The 12401-nt window shown below is 43.8% G+C and overlaps 1 long non-coding RNA gene across 9 annotated transcripts in view; it reads right to left on the reverse strand.

The window, feature by feature from the left end:
* LOC119537368 overlaps window positions 1-12401 on the reverse strand; it is a 379219-nt gene that overhangs the window by 43920 nt on the left and 322898 nt on the right. For 5 of the 9 annotated variants that reach the window (XR_005217423.1, XR_005217422.1, XR_005217424.1 and 2 more), the window contains one exon: window positions 7812-8095. This is a non-coding gene — a long non-coding RNA (uncharacterized LOC119537368). Of the gene's footprint in view, window positions 1-7811; window positions 8212-12401 lie in introns of those variants that run through there. The other 4 variants (XR_005217429.1, XR_005217428.1, XR_005217427.1 and 1 more) reach the window with 3 other exon arrangements.

Consider the following 12401-nt stretch of genomic DNA (forward strand, 5'->3'; position numbering starts at 1 on the left):
CCTCCTGTCTATCCTTCCAACAACCTCCACTGAAAGTGACCATAGCAGTGATCATACTGCAGTGAAAGTGATCATACCAGTAGTCTGGTAAGTCATAGGCAAATAAAACCAAAATGCAACCAAATAAAGTTCCTGATTTTAAAAGCAAAAAAAAAAGCAAAATTCAAATGTTTACGACAATGCTGGTGCAATATGCTAAGATGAGAAGACTTTATGTTTATCCCTTAACACAAGAAAACTGAGACTTACAGAGTAAGGAGATTGGCATAGCCAGTTTTTAAAAAGTTTTCCTCTCCCTTCTAAGTCACAAAAAATTTGAACCACTCCAAATTGAAACATACCACAAGACTTCCAGAATGATCAAGACTTGATTCTTCAAGATTTATGAAACAAACAAGGATAAATGAAGGTAACAAAATATATTAGAGGAATTTTTTTCCTTAAAAAACATATACTGCCCAAAAAATAATCAACAAGAATAAGCTGGAAAAAGGTAGAATATGGAAAGTGATAGCAAAAATTAGAAATAGAATTATCAAACTTTATTTCTCTTAGACTCTGAAGGATCCCTTACATGGAATCCTAGAGGGTTCCCTTTAATTTTTATAAAACGATTTTCAAAGCAATAGAAACTCTTTCATCTACTCTTCTCCCATTTTCTTCCTAGGATAAACTAGTCTGGTTTTGGAAATATGACGGGTTTTATGGCAGAAACTATAACAAATGTTTCTAAATGATACAAAGAGCAAGCATCTACCCCTTTCTATTTACAAAGATAGAGATATGCATATGGAGACATGGTAGATTGGCACTTTAAAATTGCTTAATCATATTTTTCTTCCTGCCTGTCCCTTCAGCACCTTGCCTTTAATTTCCAGAAGTGGTATTACAAATGAACAAGGGGATAACAAATGCTGTTTTAGTCCAGTCCCAATTTCACCAAATAAGTTCACTCAAGAGCTGTAAGGACTCTTGAAACCTAAGGAATGCAGAGCTGCTCTGCATTTAAGTCCTTTTCTTACTCATTTTCTTTCATCTAATTCCCACTGATGAAATAAATATATTTTTTAAAGAATTCAGTGATTAGAAAATTAAATATATTTCCCCCTTACTTTAAGTTACAGCAATAAAAGTAATATATAATTGCATGTATGTGTGTGTTCAGGACTGAATATAACAATCATCCATTACCTATAGTATTGCATACATACCTACGTCGTTCATATATTCCAGCTCAAATATTTTTTGAAAAGGAATACACAAACACAATATCATCTATCTATCTATCTATCTATCTACAAGTTTTAGAGAACACAGACTTTATCAAGCTTAAAAGCACAATTCCATTTCCATTTCTGAATTATCAAGCAATTGTAACATAAGATAAGATTCTGTCCCTGCTCTGCAGCAGTTGTCCAGGGAAAATGCAAGTGAACTCATTAAAAAATAAACTAATTATTTTAAATAGCAATTTGCTTGAAAGGACAAACTAAAAATTTAAAGAGTTGCCATCAGTGGTTTTCAGTTGCATTGAAAAAAATGAACCCATGATTTTGATTTTAAAAGTTAGGAGAAGGGAATGAAAATAAAACCCCAAACCCGCAAACAGATGTCCTGGACCTCCGTTGGCCCAACAAATGGATGGATCCTTTTATACCTGTAAGTCATTGCCTGGGGGTCTAAATATACATCTCTCTGATTGATTACAGCATCTTGTCCAATTAATCACACAAAAGGAATAAGTCTTCCTTAGAATCCTAATTTTCCAATGGCTAGGATTGTTACTCTCATTTTAGGGAAAAGACGATTGCTTTAAATTCTCCAACTGTGATTATTTTATTTAGTTGTGACCAAAACTTTTGTGGTGAAAATAAACCTAGGCCCTTCCTTAAGGTTTCTCTAGATTGGATTAAATGACACATAAATGACACCCCAGTGCAGACCTGGTGTTCACTGCAATGGCAGTCTTCCAAACAGGAGAACCTCTTTTCCTTTAGCATGGCCCTTTCAAAGGAGCATATATGGAATTTAGTCTTCTTTCTTCTAGAGATTTGATAGTACATACTGCTCTGGTGTAACCCACATGCCCGCTTTCCAGATGTACAATCAGACCTAATACAAACTCACAAAAGTGACAAAACCCATCCTAACTTAGAAGGCAGGAGTGTTTGTCACCTCCAAAAGTGAGTTGGGAAAAGACATTAGATCTACTTAACATGTGTTTGGGAGACAGGAATATATATCAAAGGAAGAAAGTCTTTCACCTGTGGCACAAAAAGAAGCTTGAAAGCAAACCATTGAAAAAAAAATCACCCTACAATCACCATCAACCCTAAATGTAACCATTTCCCCTTTTTTCTCAAAGATATGCAGCTGTGGCTCGCCCTGCAAAGTGCTCTAAATCAAAGTGCACACTGGTCCCAGGCAGGCTGGCATCCTCTAGGCTTCCCATTGACATCTGGAGTCCTCTCCCAAAAGCTCTTCCGGCCTCAAAAGAAATGTCTGAGAAACCTGCCTTCCCAAGGGCCCACTTCTGCTCCCCCTCCTAGCGCCCGCCTTCCAGTCATGGGCCTAGATGGAGTGGAGCTTCCAAATCCATCCCAATGGAATTCTTAGATCATTGGCCTGATAATCTTTAAAAGCTCCTTCGGAGCTGGGGCTCTGACTTTTATCTCCCCTCCCACCCCTCTTCTTTTTGTCAGCTCTCCCTACTCCTTTTCCTTTCATCCCCACCCCCCCCCCCTTAATTTGAAGATCATTGACACGATAGGCTGTAATGAGTCCTTCAGAAACTGTTATGATCTACAGTGACAATCTCTGCACCTAATTCACAGATTATTGACAAGCACCGTAGGCTCAACGGTGTCAAGTTGTACTTGTGGCTTCAACACCCTTCAGGCAACCCACGTAGCTGCTGGGCCCTGGATTAGGACCCAAAGTCTGACAGCGTTTATCCGCTGGGCTGAGTGGCGGAGAGATGAATGTCTGTCTAGTCTATGCCTCAACTCCTTAAGGCTAAGATGGGCTTTTTCCCTGGCGCCTTCGTCTCTCTCAGGGCTGGATCAACGAAAGGAAAGCATCTCCAGTTTATAAAGTAAAAGAGCATACTTAACAAATGAGAGCTCATCCTTACTACCGCCTGGAATCTTGGTTTTAATCAGCCGTTTACTCAATCTCCAAATAGCTACCAATCTCCCGGTCACATATACTGATTTTTAGAGTGAGGTTTGGGTTCACCAGGAAAGGTGTGAGGGATTGGAGGGGAGAAAGGGCTGACGACTTGGCACGGACTCAGTGGGCTTAAGCTAAATTGGCCCATTCGCCTGGATCGCCCTCGGAATCGGGCAAGACTGCCTACTTACAAAGCAGGGCGCCCAGCCAACAGGCGCGGGCTCAGGCCTGGACGCTGGGACCAGAGACTAAAAATGCCTGCCCCGCCCCTAAAATGCGCTTTGCCGCGGTGGAGAAACGCGGCCGGTTGCCAGCCGCTGCGACTTTGCCGGCTGTTAAGGACTCGGTCGCTCGCTCGCTCCCCCACCAACCCCTCTGCGGCCCCCAACGTGGAGGGGCTGCCTTCCTGCTGGCGGCCGTGGAGCGTGGGATTCCGGCAGGGGCTGAGGCCGCCTGGGACCCCAGAAATAATACTGAGCTGCGTGTGTTGGGTGGCATTCCCAGGCCTGGGCCACCCACTTGTTTAGTCCTCTTTTTTCCCTCAGCTAGGGCTGCGCTCTCTCCTTGGCCCGTCTGGCCGTTGCCAGGTGCGGTTCCTCCCCCTGTCTTCCCACAACAGCTTTGTCCCCACAGGTTGGGACCTCGGGGGTTGAGGGGAGGGGCACGGGGTCGGGTCTCCCGGGCTCTGCCTCAAACGCTACATCACTCTGGAGAGACAGGTGTATGCCTCCTTCCGCCGGTCGCCTGTAAGATTGTGCTGGCTGCGATGTCCCCACGCCGCGGGCTGTGGGAGCCACGGCGCAGCTCGCCAATGACGGCTGTCAGCGCACAGTCTGTTACTTGACAGTGTGGATGCCGTTCACAACGCTTTAGCCGCGACACGATATTTCTGTAATGGGAACTCGTCTTTTGGTAAAGGGTGGAGGTGTCTCTCTCAGGGAATCCCGTTTGCCCGCCATTTCGATAGAATTTCGGGTAAAGATTTATCAAAAGCCTGACTCTTTTCCTGCCTCTGCGTCTGAACCCACATCCTGAGAAACATATGCCGAGGTCGGGTTCTAGTACCAGATGGAGAAGGCATCTCTCATTCCACAGAAGAGCAATTTATAAAATACAGTTTCAGATCCGCTAATTTGGGAAGGTGGGAGGAATAAACCTAAGGTCAATACAAACAGCTTGTATGGCCATAGTATTAAATATTTTTAAAAGCCAATTTGTTCTGAAAATCAAGCTGGCTTCTTTTAATACGCGACCTTAAAAGAAGGGGGGTGGGGGGGGCAAGCCCTAAACTTCTTAAGGTTTTAATCTAAAACTTAAATTGTAAATACATCCCTGAAGATGGAAATCATAAAACACACTGTTGAAATATGTGTTCATTTAGCAGGCGAATTGTTTGTGTTTAATTTTAAACAACAAACCTGCAACATTTTCACAATGTTTTAAATTCAGAGGATGTGTCGTTTTTTATCGTTTCTCTCTCTGAAAGAATTAAAAATGTCCTTTTGCCTCACGTGCTGACCAAAGAAAAAGTCGAGGCTCTTCTTTATGTGGACAGGCAGTTCTTGGAAGTGTAAAAATACCCCCCTCTCCCTAGGATAATTTGGGTTTCTGGTTAATGAAAATACTGAATTTCAAAGAAAATACTCCATCACTGGCACACCTTCCCTGAAATCCTATTGCTGGGATAAAAGAAGAAAGATGTCAGGCACCTGTTTCTTAAACTGCTAGCTGGGAAAGGAGAAGTTAGATCAAGATTAGTTGGGGGGTGACAAACACTCAAAGAAGACACTGGCCTTTTAGTTACACCCTGGAAATAAATAAGAGCAAGTTATTTCGTTTACTCAGAGATTCAGTTACAATAGTTTGCAGGACCTCCGAGGGCAATCAAGACGCTGCTGACAACAAGCAGCAAGCAGCAGCACCTTCCGTTTTATTTTTTGAAATGTAGACCAAGCGGAAGAAGTAGCTTTTGCTTGGTTCTCTACAGCTACAGAAGAAAATTCTCTGTTTTCCATCGTATATCTCTACCTACTTTGCCATCGTAGAAGCTTTAAAAGAATCCTAAACCCAAACGGAGCTGGGGCATGGCTGGGATGTAGGGAAGAAGTCTTTTATTTTTTTATTGAATTTACATTGTATTATCTCGTCTTTATTTTTTATTGAATTAAAGTTATTTTACCTTTCAAGGATATAAAACTTCTATGTCCTCGCTCCATCCCCTTTTTGGAGTGTAATAAAGAGTTTTCTCTAACCCAGAGCAAGGTTCTAGCGATTTCCAGGACTGGCGCTGCGCAGCTCCTACTGTGTCCAACAGGGGGCGCTGGGCACGAACCTGCGCAGCCGCTCAGCGCCGCTTCACATCTGAGTCGGCTTCCAGCCCCGGAAGGCGAGAGCCGCTCGCGGGGTCGAGTAGAGAGCTTTAGTCTTCGCGGATAAAAAGAGATTAAAGGCTAAATTCTTTTTTGGGTGTGTGTGTGTGTGGGGGGGGGCTGAGGGGGGGGGTGAGAGGGGGTTATCAATTTTAACCAACTACGAAAATGTAGAGCTTTTTATCCTTTGATATTCTCATAAAGAAAGTCCTATCGGTTGAGAAATTACACTGTCCCTGAGCCAACACTGCGGCCACAGTGTAGGGGAAATTATTTAATTAAAAATATTTTTTCCATCTGTTCACATGATCTTTTTAGAAGTACTTAAAAAGCTGACATTGATCCCCTTGGCCTGTTAACCCTGCCCCAAGTTTAAAATACTTTTAGCTATTTCGTACCCCTTCTATTAATTTGAAGGGGTAAAAAAGAGACCCAAATATTTAAATCCCCTCTAAACAGTTACTTCTCAGCACCTTTCTTTCTTTCTTTCTTTCTTTCTTTCTTTCTTTCTTTCTTTCTTTCAACGGGCTTTTATGTGACTGACGTATTTCACAATGCCGATTTTGCAAAGCCAGGTATAAATGACAAGAACGGCTCTGAACAACAGCAACAACAAAAATCTGATGTTGGACTACATACACATATATAAGATAAAATGTAAATAAAATTGTAATCCACCCACCCCCAACCCAACTAAAAAAAAAAAAACCCTTCACCTGTATTTAAATAGCATGTCTTTAATTACAGCAGTTGGGATGCATGAGGCTGAAATGAAATTAGCAGTCATTACCAGTCCTTTAACTCTGTGGTGCTTTTGATCAGCACTAAATTAGCTTTCCAGTCCTAACAAAGACTCTACAGCAAGCAGTGGGCTGTAAATAAGACAGCGCGACCTGCCCTCAACACCTTTTCTCTTGTCAATCACAGCTCTATCATTCAGCCCAAGATTAACCTTTATCTACCAAATTTTTTTTTTTTAAAAAGGAACGAAAGAAAGAAGAAAAAGAAAAAAGGAAAAGGAGGTGGGAAGGAAAGCCCCCTGACCACACCACATGTCGCATTAACAGAGGTTCCTAAGAGTCCCCTTTAAATTATATTATAATGAAGCCGTGTCAGAATCTGCAATTTCCAAATCATTCTCCCCCTACACTTTTCGAGTATATTAGAAGAGTCAGAAAGCTGTTCAGGTAGGAAACGAATCCCTTTCTGCGAATTACTAATTGGGCATGGGACACCCTCCAAAAGTCAATTTGCCATTAACCTTTCCTCCTCTATTAATTTAACAAGATTTAGGGAGGGGCGGGAGTGTTTCAGGAGAAAACATTTATAATTTTAAAGCGTATACATTAGTTTCCGGGCTAAAAACAATCAATTTACTCCACTAATAGTCTCTAGTCTCTAAGCCTGCAGAGAAAAAAAAAAAAAAACACAAACAGCAACAACAAAAACCCAGCTGCTTTTCCCAGCACTGAATTAGAAAAGTAAAACATTGGCTCAAGTTGCCATTAGAGGGAGCCAGAGAGCAAGCTCCTCCCATCACCTACGCTCAACTTCCCACAGAAGCCCTCCCATCTTCCAGCTTCGCCATGCTCTGTAATTCCTTCTCTCAGGTAATATTTCCTTCTCTTGCCCTCTTGCTTTTCTACCCCCGTCAGTGTCAATCTCTCAGAAAGAACGAGGTATCGCCATTTCCCCCTCCTTCTCTTTTTTGTATCCCCTCCCCCTCATTAAAATAGCGAGACGCGGGATGAAGTTGAAGCAACCCCTTAATGATATGTACCTTTTGAATCAAATCACACTTTTCAAGTAACCTTGATCTGGAGATGGTTCTTTGTAGGGGGTGAAATGCTAGAATTTAACATTTTAAGATAGAAGCCTGATTTTTCCCCCCTGGGTTTCTCTCTGGGGGCTCACGGATCTATTTTTTCATTATCACAGGAAAAAAAACACACATATCCTTGCAAGGCAACTAATTATGTTGAGCACTAAAATTGTTCAGAAGAGAATAAAATAATGTCACTTCGTTTCTGCATTTGTTAAAGAAATCTAAATTAGCATTTAATTCCAAAAGTTAACGCTTTCAGACTTAAATCTGCCTGCATTAAATGACTGCCACACCGGGTGTATTTCCAGACCTCTTAAAGGTCAAAAGGAAGGAAAAAAAAAAGAAAAACAAAAAAAAACCCAGAATGAGAGGGGAAGAAAGTGAGTTTGGGGGTGGGGAGGAGTGAGCTAGCAGTGAATGTCAAAGTTGGGTTGCAAGCTACTTACATGTCCATGCCAGATCAGGGTGTTGTCTTGTAGCAGTTTGATTGGCAGGTAAAAAAGGGAAAGAACGTGGGCTCCCTGAGCCTCTTGTCAGCCCAAGCTCGATCACTTTTCACCGGACAGAAGGAGCTGAAGGAGCCTGCAATTCCCCTCTCAACCTCCATCCAAGGCACCGTGAATCCATTTCGGCTTTTCTTCTCCCTAGTCTCTCCATCAGCCTCCTGCCTTCACCCGCATCGCCTTACACCAGCCTCCAAGACCTAGCCTAGCTTTGCCACTGCAATCCCCTGCAACAAGAAAAATCGTTTATGGCTTAAAACCCCAAATGGCTGATTTTTTAAAAGAGAGAGAGAGAGAGAGAGGGAGAGGGAGAGAGAGAGGGGAGAGAGGGTGAGGGGGAGAGAGAGGGGGAGTGAGAAGAATGCACCCAGAGAACAACAAAAAAGTCAGTTATCCTAACACTGCTCTATCCCCCCACCGTACAGAAGAATAAAAAAAAAGCTTTATGTTTTTTCAGTGGGTATTCAAAGATAATTTGATGCCATTGTTTCTGCTACAGATGGTTCTTTTAAATACAATAACATGGCTCTTTGTGCAGGCTACCCACAATAAAAATCGAAAGCGTTCCCCTGAATAACCATTTTGTTCTCTCTTGTATGGGGCCAACAAAAGATGCCGTGAGGTAATGGGTTCTGTTTATTGAAGCCATAGAATAGGGGTTTGATAAAGATTTTTTTAAAGCAGAAGACCTTGCAAGGTCGAGCTGATCTCTTCATATTTTTTTTATTAAAATATTTGTCCAATAGATTATTCCTTGGTGCAGCTGCAGGTTTCCTCCTTGATTCTTAATCAGTCCAAACATCTGTCTCTTTGAGGAGGCTTTAAAAATCTGCAATTGTATCAATAGTGCAGTAACCTTATCAAAATCTGAGTTTTTAGGCTCAATACCGGCAGAGGCAATAGAGTTTCAATTCTATTTGTTCCCCATGGGGTGAGGCGGAGGGTTGGGGGAGAGGAGGCACAGCAATCCCAGATAGAGTGAGTTAAGAAAATGAGGCTTCCTTCCCCCTCACCCCCCCCCCCCAATCCCCTCGTTGGCCACGAACAAGGGAATCTACTGCATATGCCAAGCAGACAGATCATTGAGGACTTCTCTCATCCCAAGGTGTGTCTCCTCATCTCTGCAAACTCCTACCTGTGTATGCATGATGGGCAGGGGCTAGGAACATTTTCTTACCATGCTTGCCTTTGCCTCTGGCTAGGTCTCCAATCCAGGAAAATGTAGTATGCGAGACCAGGCAGAGGCATGGGAAAAGCTAAAGGTTGGTCTCTAGGACCCAAAGGGCCCTACTTTTGGCTATATTTAATTCATCATCGTTTGGCTTTCTTTGACTCACTGACTGCAACCCTGCCAGGGGACTAGTGGCCCAAGCCCTTGTCTTACAGCATCTCATCCCCTTAAGCTTGCTCTTACAGCCACACCACTTCCTCCCTCTCAGTTCCACAGAGAGCATCTGCTTTCTCTCGCTGGGGAAATCCTGCTACCCAGTCAGGGCTGAGGTCTGTATCAACTCCAAAGAAGTCCTGAGCCCTTAGACAATGAGGGCACTGCAGGGGGAGTCGTTAGTCACTGACTACCTTTCTAAGGAATTAATGCCAGGGCTCTCCAGGCCCCCAGTACCCTAGAGTGACAGTAATCCACCTTCATGACTTCTGTGTGTGTTGTCACTTGTGGCAAGACAGTAGTCTGGGATAATGGCTAGTTTTCATTGGGTTCTCTATCTCGGCCCCTCCCCACCCCCAACCCAGCTCCTCTTTATTTCTCCTATTCTTCCCACAAACCATTCAAAATAAAATAAAGATAAATGCTCAAATGAGTTCCTTGACAAAACCGATCTCAGTTTTCACTTTCCCTTTGGGAAACAATAATGTTATTGGGTTTACAACTCGTCTGAAGCCATCTAATAACGGATTCATGAGGACTATTACTTAGACACCAATTAAAGCCATTCCTTTGAAACTTGAAAAATAAAGACAAATAACGAACAGAAAATTAAACAATTTTTCACATGGCTGTTTCTCAATAACTCATTTTGTATCTCAGGATAAATACTTCAATATCAGCTCAAGAAAAATGAAAGCCAGTGTAATACCAAAAACTTATGCACATCCCAACATTCTCTGGATCAAGAAAAATGTGCCGGAATAAATGTGTGTGGGTGTGTGGATGTTGGGGGTGGAGAGGAAATGAAGTGAAATGAGTGAAAACCAAGAGTGACCTTTAACAGAACAGGTTACGGAGTGTGTATTTGTTACTTGCCAAATACAGGGATGTATGTGGCATGGTAGGACAGAGGGGAGGCATTATGCAAAATTAAACATCAATGTTACAAACATTTCTCTCAACTAAAGGTGGAGTGGAGCAGGGCAAATGTAAAATGTTTTATCCAGTGTTTCATAACTGTACTAAACAAGCCACTGAAATAACTGAATGATCTTTTCCTGCATCCTTTGTCATATCTTTCTTGAATATTAAAACTTATAAAGGATGCCCCCAACCTGATAAAATCTATTTTCAGTTTTACACTGAACTGAAAGGAGAATATGAAGTTCTGGCTTTCAAACTGTCCTCTCTCCACTGGGGGCTTTTGGGCTAAATCTCAGACTATAAGATAGGAAGGCATCAGTGAGTAGTCAAGGTGATTAAAGGTGAATAAACCTCATATATACATATGACTAATTGCATCTATTCAGTCCCAGCCATAGGAAAGTTCAAAATCTTACTCTCCTGTGAGAGATCAGGAAGCCTTACTCTTCTGTGAGAGATCAGGAAGATAGTATTTTAGGCAAATCACCAAAAGTTGTCTTGAAGATTGTAATGCACTTACATTGTGACATTCCAATCAACACGGAGGAAGACTGCATGCAGCCTTTAACTTAAAAAATGTGGAATGTGTCAAGGTGATAGGCCCAAGAGACACACTTTGATGAGGAAATCAGGAACCCCTGGTCTGCAACTGAAGATTCCTTTCAACAAACAAACAAACAAACCCTTTTTGTATCCAGGGAGCAGAAACTAAGCTGATCGTGGAGGGTCTTTCTCTTTAGATCAAACACATTACCAAAGAAAAAAACATCTTGGCGGTAAAAACTGCTTTCTAATGGGGTAGAAGAATCCGTGTGAACCGACTTATGGGCGTTTATAGGTGGCTCTGAATTGGAAACTTCACTGTTTAAAAGTGACGTTTTGGTGTTTGGGGGCGAAAGCTATGCTCCTCAAACCTTCAAGCTCAAGCCGTCTAGGAGAGAGAGGTGCGGGACCAAGAACCGTTTCCCACCCACTCCCATACCCACCCCTAGAATGGGCTGCCGGTGAGTGAATGGCGTTCAGCAAGAATGACTCTTGAGAAAAGGAAAGAAAGAAGAAAGAAGGAAAGGTAGACGGGAGAGAGGGGAGATTTAAAAGGGCTAATGGCAGAGAGAATTATCGAGTACCCGAGACCTGGTTTTAAGTTAACGAGTGCTGGTTATAAAGAAACACGATACGCACGATCAGGGTCTGATGTTGCAACGAACCACTGATCTACAAATCACGAGTCTCACAGAGATAGTGTAGTGTCATGTACTTTAGCCATCAGCTACCGTGAAAGCTGTAGCTTCTCTCTCTTTAAGCAATTAATCATTCGCGAACTGGCCGCCTTCTATCCTCTCCACGTGGAAACAAGTCGGACTCGGACGGTCTCGGCCTGGCTGGGTCTCTCCAGTCCGATACTCCGGCGCCCGCTCTCGCGGTTGGCTGGACGCCTCTCCCCGCACCCGCGCACGGGCACGGGCCGCGGACGAGCACGTTTCTCAACGCCCTCTTGCCGCCCGACTGCCGGAAAGCCAGGCTCCAATGGGAGTAGCCTGCGCCAGGTCCGCAGGGTCGACTGCTTCCCACAGTCTGCAGGAAGGCTATAGATGCGAGGGTTTTAAAATGTAACACGAGATTTCGCCCAACACTATTCAATCATTCATTTACGACAAAAACAAAACAACACAACACCGCCACTTAATGTGCCCTTCAAAATGATGGGGGAGCGCGGCCCAGCAAACGCCCCCACCAGACACGACCTAGGGAAGAACGTGGTTTAAATCCAAATACTCCAGATTCTCTAGCGAGAGCGCGCGCGCGTGAACAGACCTGGAAAACTCATTTTTCAAAGCCTCCAGAATAAACTTAGTCAGAGCCTCAGCCTTCTATCCTCCCCCGTTCCTTTCTTGATCTGTGGAAACCCGAGGGGCAACTGGAGCCAAGGTCAAACAAGTCCGAAGGCGGTTCCCTTTCAGATCCGGCTCGGCCTGTTAGGTTTTCGTGGGTTCTGTGGGATGGATCAGCCTTCCCCAATTTCACTTACGTTGGAAATCAGAGGCTCGGGCCGGCCGACTTGGTTCCGTTGGGCCCCCCGGGAGCTGCGCCCCCGCCCGGCCACGCTGGCTCGCCGACCCTCGCGCACAGCCCAGTTTCCCGCGCTCCTGCTCCCACGCGGCCCCACATCCAAGGGCGCTCCCTTCCCCATCTCCTCTGAGAGGCCTTCATGTCCCGGCGCGGCC

Source organism: Choloepus didactylus, chromosome 1 (genome assembly GCF_015220235.1).
Source record: "Choloepus didactylus isolate mChoDid1 chromosome 1, mChoDid1.pri, whole genome shotgun sequence".
In the NCBI taxonomy this organism is placed as follows: domain Eukaryota; kingdom Metazoa; phylum Chordata; class Mammalia; order Pilosa; family Megalonychidae; genus Choloepus; species Choloepus didactylus.